The sequence below is a fragment of the Podarcis melisellensis genome (genome assembly GCF_964234715.1).
Source record: "Podarcis melisellensis genome assembly, chromosome: 4".
Taxonomy (NCBI): Eukaryota; Metazoa; Chordata; class Lepidosauria; order Squamata; family Lacertidae; genus Podarcis; species Podarcis melisellensis.
Genome location: NC_138531.1, coordinates 96656787 through 96668210, shown reverse-complemented (window position 1 = coordinate 96668210; position 11424 = coordinate 96656787).

The window sequence follows — 11424 nt, the reverse complement described above, 5'->3', positions numbered from 1 at the left end:
CTGCCTCTGACTGTGGAAGCAGATCAGAGCCATCCTGTTGTTGCAGGAATTTATGTATAGGTTGGACGGAGTTTTGTCCCTCCAGCAGATATCATGCACATGCAGCCCACTACCAAAATCAGCACAATCACTTTTGTGACTTTTGTGATTTGTCCCCACAAAACACTTCATCGCGGTTTCTTCCTATCTATTCAAAGGGCCTTTGCTGCACAATACCAAATGTAAGAATTCCCTGATCAATGTATCTGTGTATTGTCTCACTGGGAAAAATTCAGCAATTCATATAGACATGTGAGCTCAGCTACTCAGCAGCCCCTCTGCCTGAGTGATAATCCCTGGCCTCCTGAAATATACTCAGAGTCGCAAAGTGATTTCATGCTCTTTATTCAGCTCATAGTGGTGAGGAGGAATGAATGAAAGTCCCCTCACAGTATCTGCTTTATATACATTATTTACACAATGGGCTGCACATGATTGGCTAATTCCGGAATTCTACTGTAAGCCAATCAGGTTGTGGATTCACTTCTATCAGGAGCATGATTGGGTGGTTCCTGCCAACCAATCATACTGCTGCATTGTTCTAGGACCAATCAGACTGCTGCAGTTTGGATCCTATTCAACTCAGTACATAACACCTCCTGATACCTGAGTGCCAGACAGGTAGCCATTCCAGAAATAACAAACCCAGATGAAGACAAAAGGGTGTGATTAACTTGGCTGGGAAACAGGGAAATCTCTTTTATTACATTTGATGAGTGTCTGGTGGAGGGCAAGGAGAACCATGGGGCAGGGTCCAGGATGCTCAGATTACTGCCACCAGACCTCCCCTTTCATGATGTAACTCTGATGTATGAGTGATGTAGTTTGGGGGTGTAACATGGGGATTAGGTAAAGGTAAAGGTACCCCTGACCTTTAAGTCCAGTCGCGGATGACTCTGGGGTTGCGGCACTCATCTTGCTCTATAGGCCGAGGGAGCCAACGTTTGTTTGCAGAGAGCTTCTGGGTCATGCGGCCAGCATGACTAAGCCGCTTCTAGCGAAGCAGAGCAGTGCACGGAAACACCGTTTACCTTCCCGCTGGAGTGGTACCTATTTATCTACTTGCACTTTGACGTGCTTTCAAACTGCTATGTTGGCAGGAGCAGGGACTGAGCAACGGGAGCTCACCCCGTCATGGAGATTCAAACCTCCGTCTTTCTGATTGGCAAGCCCTAGGTTCAGTGGTTTAACCCACAGCGCCACCCGCGTCCATGTAACATGGGGATTAGCAGCTAATAAAAGTTTGGGGGCTCTTTTGTTCGGGCTTCCATCTTGTTCCACCTTGTGGCAGGTGGGAGTCCTGTCGCGACAGTCTTCAATAAAGACCAAACCTACTGGCTGCTGTTTTGCTCTGGTATTCCTGGCTGGTGTCCTTGTTTTTTGTCCAAGGGAGCCCTCAGATTTCTCCTGTCTAGGAGGTATCGATAGTCTTCTCTTCCATGCATTTGTCCAGTTCTCCCTAAAAGCCCTCTAGGTGGGTGGCCTTCACAGCTTTCTGAAGGGGCGAGTTCCAGAACTGAACAATGCTCTGTGTGAACAAACACTTTCTCAAGTCAAGTTCAGGACAGGACAGTGAGAAATGGCAGCCAGAGTCATTACAGCCCTTAACTTCCTCTCCCTGCCAAAATGCTACACTAGCTTTTGGAGTGGTTGTTCAGGGCCAGCTCTTAGATGACGGGCATCTCACCCCTTCTGCCCTCGGATTACATAAAAGCTGCAAAAACCGAGCGCACGCCAGTCGCTCAAAGTAATCCGGCGTTTGTTTTTATATAACTCTTCTTTAAAAAAAGAAAATCAACGGGTGGAAACAGAGATGAGCTGTAGCTGTTCTCATTTATCTGTCTCTCAAAGAGCCTTTCTGGTCGTTTGCTTTTGTTGAAAAATGAGGTGCAGCTTAGTCTTTGTTTCAAAGTGTTGGTGCTGACCTTTAAAGCCCTAAACAGTCTCGGTCTAGTAGACCTGAAGGAGCGTCTCCACCCCCATCGTTCTGCCCAGACCCTGAGGTCCAGCTCCGAGGGTCTTCTGGCAGTTCCCTCACTGCAGGAAGTGAAGCTACAGGGAACCAGGCAGAGGGCCTTCTTGGTGGTGGCACCCGCCTTTTGGAACACCCTCCCGTCAGATGTCAAGGAAATAAGCAACTATCTAACTTTTAGAAGACATCTGAAGGCAGCCCTGTTTAGGGAATTTTTTAATGTTTGATGGACTACTGTATTTTAATATTTTGTTGGAAGCCACCTAGAGTGGCTGGGGAAACCCAGCCAGATGGGGCAGGGTATAAATAATAATAATAATAATAATAATAATAATAATAATAATAATAATAATTATTATTATTATTATTATTATTGCAATGTGCAACTTAGTCTTTCATAATAGGCTGTATTATAATAATAACTGCAATTTACTAGAAACTACTTCTCAAAATTATATACAGCTTCTCATAATGTCGAAATCAACATCGTGACATAACAGATTAAAATGTAGCTTATTCAGTTGACCACCACGTCCAGTATGTAAAGTCAAGAGAACCTATCACGAATAAGTTCCATGTAGCTGTTATATATAGTAATGAACTACACACAGCTGATGAAGACCCTTGCGGTGAAATCCTTGTCTTGTCTGCCTCTGCCAGCATCTACCACTGCCAGTGTTCAAATGATTTAATGTCATACTCTTCTAAGGAATATGTCAGGAAACTGCCATCGGAGCCAGAGGGAGAGGGAGGGCTCCAGAGGGGTTCAGGAGAGCGTCCCGGGAGGGAGAGAAGCAGCCCATCTTCTGGGGAAGGAATTCAGCGTAGCACCAGTGGAGAAGGGGGGCAGATGGGGGAATTGGCGAGGTGGCTCCATGACTCCTCACCGGAGACCAGCGGGGAGAGCACAGGTCCTCCGCTGCCCACACCCTCCCTGCGCAGAAGGCTTCCGCGCAGGGAGAGTAGGCGGAGACTAGGCGTCAAAGAGCTTCTTTGCTGGAAGAGGTTCAAGAAACGCCCACTGACGGATTCTGCCAGCGATTGAGACAGCCACAAAGTGAAAGGCTGTCCAGACAGAAAGGGTTCACCCAGGTAACCCAGCCAGGTGTGGTGTCGATTTACGCACGAGCAACCCCTAGAACCATTACAGAATATGTCAGATAGAAAAAGACAAGAGAAGATGAAGAAATTAGAATATGAATGTACTACAGGACTGACAAAATAGGAATTGCATTTTGTACACACTGGACTTGGTGGTCAACTGACAAAGGGGTAAAGTCACTCACAAAGAGATCGCTATGGATGAAAACAGCAGGACAGAGAAAGCTCCGTCTTCCCTTCCAGAGATCATACAACAATGGAGGGTGGGGCAGGGAAGGAGTCAGTTTTAGCGATGCTAAGGAAAGGGAGCCAGAGATCAACTGTGATCTACCAAAAATTAGCGGGGATCTACCAGTAGACTGAGGGATGCGGGTGGTGCTGTGGGTTAAACCACAGAGCCTAGGACTTGCTGATCAGAAGGTCGGCGGTTCGAATCCCCGTGACGGGGTGAGCTTCCGTTGCTCGGTCCCAGCTCCTGCCAACCAAGCAGTTTGAAAGCACGGCAAAGTTGTTGTTGTTGTTTAGTCATTTAGTCGTGTCCGACTCTTCGTGACCCCATGGACCAGAGAACGCCAGGCACCTCTGTCCTCCACTGCCTCCTGCAGTTTGGTCAAACTCATGCTGGTAACCTTGAAAACACTATCCAACCATCTCGTCCTCTGTCGCCCCCTTCTCCTTGTGCCCTCCATCTTTCCCAACATCAGGGTCTTCTCCAGGGAGTCTTCTCTTCTCATGAGGTGGCCAAAGTACTGGAGCCTCAGCTTCACAATCTGTCCTTCCAGTGAGCACTCAGGGTTGATTTCCTTCAGTATGGAGAGGTTTGATCTTCTTGCAGTCCATGGGACTCTCAAGAGTCTCCTCCAGCACCATAATTCAAAAGCATCAATTCTTCGGCGATCAGCCTTCTTTATGGTCCAGCTCTCACTTCCATACATCACTACTGGGAAAACCATAGCTTTAACTATACTGGGAAAACCATAGCTTTAACTACACGGCAAAGTGCAAGTAGATAAATAGGTACTGCTCCGGTGGGAAGGTAAACGGCGTTTCCGTGCGCTGCTCTAGTTCGCCAGAAGCAGCTTAGTCATGCTGGCCACATGATCTGGAAGCTGTACGCCGGCTCCCTCTGCCTATAGAGCGAGATGAGCGCCCCAACCCCAGAGTCAGTCACAACTGGACCCAATGGTCAGGGGTCCCTTTACCTTTTACCAGTAGATCGCGATTGACCTGTTGGACATCCCTGCAGCAGACAATGAAGCTGAACTACAGTGGTGCCTCGGGTTACATACGCTTCAGGTTACAGACGCTTCAGGCTACAGACTCCGCTAACCCAGAAATATTACCTCAGGTTAAGAACTTTGCTTCAGGATGAGAACAGAATCGTGCTCTGGCGGCAGCAGGAGGCCCCATTAGCTAAAGTGGTGCTTTAGGTTAAGAACAGTTTCATGTTAAGAACAGACCTTCAGAATGAATTAAGTTCTTAACCTGAGGTACCACTGTACTCAGATCACTTTCTTTGTTGGGCTAATGGCCTTAGCTGCTCTGCTAAGCACTGCCGTTTGCATGACTAAAAGAGAGGCCATGTTGCCATAGCAACAACCAAGTGATGGCTCTCTCCAGGAACGGGCTTGGCATTTCCCTGCACACCTTACTTGGCCGGACGCCACGTGCAAATGAGGCTGCGTGTATCCCAGTATATATAAAAATGAGTAGATGTGCGAAACGCCCAAGAGATACCGTATTTTTCGCTCTATAAGACGCAGCAGACCACAAGACGCACCTAGTTTTTGGAGGAGGAAAACAAGAAAAAACATATTCTGAATCTCAGAAGCCAGAACAGCAAGAGGGATCGCTGCGCAGCGAAAGCAGCAATCCCTCTTGCTGTTCTGGCTTCTGGGATAGCTGCGCAGCCTGCAATCGCTCCATAAGACGCACACACATTCCCCTTACTTTTTAGGAGGGAAAAAGTGAGTCTTATAGAGCAAAAAATACGGTAATTTTTGGCAGCCGCCCAGATGAGAGGGTCATCATTCACACGAGTGCCTCTGAAAAGAGAAGAAATACAGCATCTATTTTCAGGTGTTGGTGAAAGCCGCCAAAGATTCCCAGAAGCTGCAACATCGCTGAACATTTGGAACGTTCTCTGGAAGATATAATCAATGGTGGACGACTAGACAGCACAGAATTCAGCAGTTCTCTGGATCCCCAGGAAGCTGCAATCGATCACAAGGATTGATGATCGAAGATGTGATCGAGAAAAGAGAGCTCAGCATAAATAGGAGACAGATTTGGACAGATCCAAGCATTTGCATTTAATCAGCAGAAGGCTACCTTTCTCCCTTTCCCCACACTTTGGCTAGCTGTGCTTACCTGTTGAGAGTAAGCCCCATGAAACTCAGGAGAAACCTACTTTTGAGTAGACCTGTATAGGAGCCTGGTGTGACGCCGCTCTCTCCAGAAGGCTGCACAGAACTAAGTCCTCTGCAAGCATTATGTTGTTGTTGTTTGGTCATTTAGTGGTGTCCGACTCTTCGTGACCCCCTGGACCAGAGCACGCCAGGCACTCCTGCCTTCCACTGCCTCCCGCAGTTTGGTCAAACCCATGCTGGTAGCTTCGAGAACACTGTCCCACCATCTCGTCCTCTGTCGGCCCCTTCTCCTTGTGCCCTCCATCTTTCCCAACATCAGGGTCTTTTCCAGGGAGTCTTCTCTTCTCATGAGGTGGCCAAGCATTATAGCTGACTATAAAATCATAGGTAAAGGTAAAGGACCCCTGGACGGTTAAGTCCAGTCAAAGGCAACTATGGAGTTGAGACGCTCATCTCGCTTTCAGGCCGAGGGAGCTGGCATTTGTCCACAGACAGCTTTCTGGGTCACGTGGCCAGCAGGACTAGACCGTTTCTGGCACAACGGGACACTGTGACAGAAACCAGAGTGCACAGAAATGCCATTTACCTTCCCGCCACAGTGGTACCTATTTATCTACTTGCACTGGTATGCTTTCAAACTGCTAGGTTGGCAGGCGCTGGGACTGAGCAATGGGAGCTCACTCTCTCATGTGGATTCGAACCACTGACTCCCTGATCGGCAAGCCCAAGAGGCTCAGTGATTTAGACCACAGCGCTACCCTTGTCCCTATAGAATCATAGGATTCCTGTGTTGATGAACATGGAAGCAGGAAAGCTACACTGCAACATCACAAGCTGATTCGCTGACATATCTGCATATTGCATTAATGTCTGTAGGGAACGGAGCGAGGGAGCCGTGCATGTAATTAAATGCATAAGCTCTCTCTCCCTGCAGACATTCATGGTATACATTTATTTATTTCCTGAGTGTCTTCCAGCAAAACGTCCCAAAGCAAACGAACAATAAAAGGCATCATTAAAAAAAAATCACTCAAACCATTCATCAGCCAAGGCGTTAGTTTTGTAACAAATAAAAACGGAAACGAATGGACTCCTTTCAGTTCAGCATTTCAATTTTTCGTGAAACAAATGCACACACCATCATGTAGATATGGGCTAGTTCACAGCAACTTCTGCTCAGTTCTGTTGGACAAAGGAAACAGCAGTCTGGGACGGAGTCATCACTCATTAGTAATATCCATCCAAACTTCACAGGGACTAGAAGGCAGTGAAGGTCCTGTGCGAGTGCCTGGAGGCAGTTGGAGGATGGATGGCGGCTAATGGATTGAGGTTGAATCCTGACAAGACAGAAGTACTGTTCTTGGGGGACAGGGGGCGGGTGGGTGTGGAGGACTCCCTGGTCCTGAATGGGATAACTGTGCCCCTGAAAGACCAGGTGCGCAGTCTGGGAGTCATTTTGGACTCACAGCTGTCCATGGAGGCGCAGGTTAATACTGTGTCCAGGGCAGCTGTTTATCAGCTCCATCTGGTACGCAGGATGAGACCCTCCCCACCCGCAGACTGTCTCGCCAGAGTGGTGCATGTTCTGGTTGTCTCTCGCTTGGACTACTGCAACGCGCTCTACGTGGGGCTACCTTTGAAGGTGACCCGGAAACTACAACTAATCCAGAATGCGGCAGCTAGACTGCTGACTGGGAGCGGCAGCTGAGACCACATAACACCGGTCTTGAAAGCCCTACATTAGCTCCAGTACATTTCCAGGCATAATTCAAACGGCCTTGGCTCAGTATACCCGAAGGAGCATCTCCACCTCCATTGTTCAGCCTGGACACTGAGGTCCAGTGCCGAGGTTCCCTCACTGTGAGAAGCAAAGCTACAGGGAACGAGGCAGAGGGCTTTCTCGGTAGTGGCACCCGCCCTGTGGAACACCCTCCCATCAGATGTCAAAGAGATAAACAACTACCTGACTTTTAGAAGACATCTGAAGGCAGCCTTGTTCAGGGAAGTTTTTCATGTGTGACAATTTAATGTATTTTTAATCTTTGTTGGAAGCCACCCAGAGTGGCTGGAGAGGTCTGGCCAGATGGGTGGGGTACAAATAATAAATTATTATTTGTTGTTGTTGTTTAGTCATTTAGTCGTGTCCGACTCTTCATGACTCATGCTGGTAGCTTCGAGAACCTTGTCCAAGCATCTTGTCCTCTGTCGTCCCCTTCTCCTTGTGCCCTCCATCTTTCCGACATTAGGGTCTTTTCCAGGGAGTCTTCTCTTCCCATGAGGTGGCCAAAGTCTTGGAGCCTCAGCTTCAGGATCTGTCCTTCCAGTGAGCCCTCAGGGCTGATTTCCTTAGGAATGGAGAGGTTTGATCTTCTTGCAGTCCATGGGACTCTCAAGAGTCTCCTCCAACACCATAATTCAAAAGCATCTATTCTTCGGTGATCAGCCTTCACTTCCATACATCACTACAGGGAAAACTATTATTAGAAACCTGACTTCTTTTTTTTAATGGAGAATTGGGATTCTTGAGGCAGAGTTCAGTGCCCAGTGCCAACTTTCTTGCTTTTACGGCACGGTCAGAAAATACAGCAAATCTCCCCCACCCCTGAGTTGTTGAAAAGTAGTGGAAAGGAAGATTATAGAATCGTAGGATCGGAAAGGACCTTGAGGGTCATCTTGCCCAACCCTGTGCAAGCCTCGAATCTTTCGCCCCACGTGGGACACAAACCCACAACCTTGAGATTATGTCTGTAGCTCTGAGGTTCCTACATAATCCCAACATGTTACTTACGTTACAGATGTAGATCTGGATAGAGAAAGTTGCCCACCTCCCATTTCACTTCCGCAACATGACACAGAAAGACGTTTAACTCCGAGGTCCTGACTTGGTTATACATCATTAATGCCCCTGCCTAAATAATGGATCGCTCATTAAAAATGGAACACTATAATATCTATTATTCTGAGATGGAGGAATCTGGATTGTGACCCAGAAATGTCACAAGGGTTGATGGTTGGTGGTTACTGAATGGGAAATCCTTGCCCAGCTTAAATAATAATGGAGATCTGGGATACATATGTGACTATTGCATAGTTAAGGAGAGAGAGGGGGAAAGAATGAAGCTGACATGAAGGCAGGGACACAAAGGAATGGAAAATGAGACAAAGAGAAGGAGACTCACATCCAAGAAGGACATCAGCGTAGACGTTTGTGTGTGTTTGTGTGTTTTAATAAATATGGGTCGCTTTAATACCCTGGATGTCAGTGCTTACAGCAAGCTTCTTCAAACTCGGCCCTCCAGATGTTTTAAGACTACAATTCCCATCATCCCTGGCCACTGGTCCTGCTAGCTAGGGATCATTGGAGTTGTAGGTCAAAAACATCTGGAGGACTGAGTTTGAGGAAGCCTAGCTTAGAGACTCTTGTTTTTTAACACAAGAATGGAGATCTTGTGGATCTGGTGATGTTGGTGGCACTCCACCAGCTCTGACCAGCATGGCCACTTGTCAGGGATGATGGGAAATGGCAGCCCAAGACTTGAGATTCAGTGTGATGTAATGGTTAGAGGAGCCTTTCTCGACCTTGGCTCCCCGGATGTTGTTGGGCTACAAATCCCCAGCATCCCTAGCTAGCAGGACCAGTGGTCATGGATGATAGGAGTTGCAGACCAACAGCAGCTAGGGACCCAAGGTTGAGAAAGGCTGTGTTAGAGTGTTGGGCCTGAAGACCGGTGTTCAAATTCCCACTCAGCCATGGAATCGTAGAACTGTAAAGTTGGAAGGGACACCAAGGCTCATCTAGTCCAACCCCCTGAAATGGAGGGATCTGAATCATGTATGCCGCTTTGGGGGAAATAAGGTAAGAAAGAAAGAAAGAAAGAAAGAAAGAAAGAAAGAAAGAAAGAAAGAAAGAAAGAAAGAAAGAAAGAAAGAAAGAAGAAAGAAAGAAAGAAAGAAAGAAAGAAAGAAAGAAAGAAAGAAAGAAAGAAAGAAAGAAAGAAAGAAAGAAAGAAAGAAAGAAAGAAAGATCCTTGCTGAATCAGGCCAAAGGCTTCCAGTTCTCACAGTGGCGAACCAGATGTCCCATTTGGGAAACCCCTCCAGGAGGACCTGAGATCTGTGGGATATATCCAGTCTCATATAACCAACATACTTAACTGTAATTAATGCATGAAGGGGTTAAGACCATAGAGTAAGCTGTCCTGCCAGGCTTAGCTAGGTCACACCCACTCACATTGGGAGGAAGGGCTACCAGACTCTTTGTTCTTTCTCTTCCACCATGTGAACCCTTCCAATAAGGGCGTCTGAGCTAGGTTGCTCCAATCCCAGGCTGTGTGGCTTTAGCAAGCCATCTCTCTGTTTCTGTACAGATAATTTAGAAACAATTTTTGAAACTAAGTTGTCTGTCTTGCTGCTGTGTGAAAAAGCACATGAATCTGACCTTGGAAGAATTTGTAAGTAAATCATTTTTCAAGTTACCAAATATGCGGTCTCTTTCTATGCTAAGGGAAGTGGGGAATTTTGGAAGCAACTTAGTGTAGTGATCAGGCTATGAGGAATTATAAAAGATATGGAGCAAGCCATTTGTGTCAGCAATGAAAGCATCACATTGACTGGGTTTGAGCCATTTTATATGAATTCTGATCAATTCACGCTTCTGCGTCTCTGTCCTATTTCTCTACACCTGACAGGCACATATAAGCATTCTGAAACACAGGCCAGTTGCTTCATCAGGCATCCTCAGTACATAAAGATAGCAGGTAGCTTCTTTGATGTAGCTATTGTTAGTTTTGTTAATCTTAGGGCCAGGAAGAGAGTTCACAAAGAGATGGTAAATACTACCCATCCTTCCTCTCCTGTTTACTGCTTATTTATGACCTCTGGGTTTCCTAAAAGCATTCCTCTAGTCCTGTTTTATTTACTCTCAGAGGACGTCGGTGGTGTTGTGGGTTAAACCACAGAGCCTAGGGCTTGCCGATCAGAAGGTCGGCGGTTCGAATCCCTGCGACGGGGTGAGCTCCCATTGCTCGGTCCCTGCTCCTGCCAACCTAGCAGTTCGAAAGCACGTCAAAATGCAAGTAGATAAATAGGCACTGCTCTGGCGAAAAGGTAAACGGCGTTTCCGTGCACTGCTCTGGTTCGCCAGAAGCGGCTTAGTCATGCTGGCCACATGACCCAGAAGTTGTACACCGGCTCCCTCGGCCAGTAAAGTGAGATGAGCGCTGCAACCCCAGAATCGGCCACGACTGGACCTAACGGTCAGGTGTCCCTTTACCTTTACCTTTATGTATGCATGCTCAGAGTAGTCTTTGTAGTTAACAGGATTTCTTCTGATCTGACTTTGTCCCACGTGGGTTTTTTTTTTTTTTGAAATGTTCAGAGGAAATCTGATTGGTTCTTACAAACACTGTGTAAAAAGTTCTTTTGTGAATAAAACGACCTGGGCTGAGGGGTGGAGAGGATTATTATGGGCACCTCCTCCCAGAGTCTTGCTGGTCAAGCCTCATGTGTATTCTATTAATCAGAGTCCAATCTTTCCTTGTTTTGGGAACACTACAACTTAGAAGGGGATATTTTAAAGGTCTAACAGGTTACATTCCCACTTTTCACTTTGCTGCATATTTTGCGATTTTAAATCTGTTGGGGTTCTCTCATGAAAAGTACTTGCCCTGAACCTGGATCTAGGCACCCAGAGAGCTATTCTTTTACCACTAAAATATTTTTCTCCCCTTTCAAACAAATGGAAACAAGATCTACAGTGCTCAGCCCACTAAGCATCCCTAGTAATTGGCCTGCTGGACCCTCCAGCAGCAGAGATATGGAGCTTTGCTCTTTAAAACAAGCATGGCAGGCTGGGAGCGGCCGCCGAGACCATATAACACTGGTCCTGAAAGCCCTACATTGGCTGCCAGTACGTTTCTGAGCACAATTCAAAGTGTTGGTGTT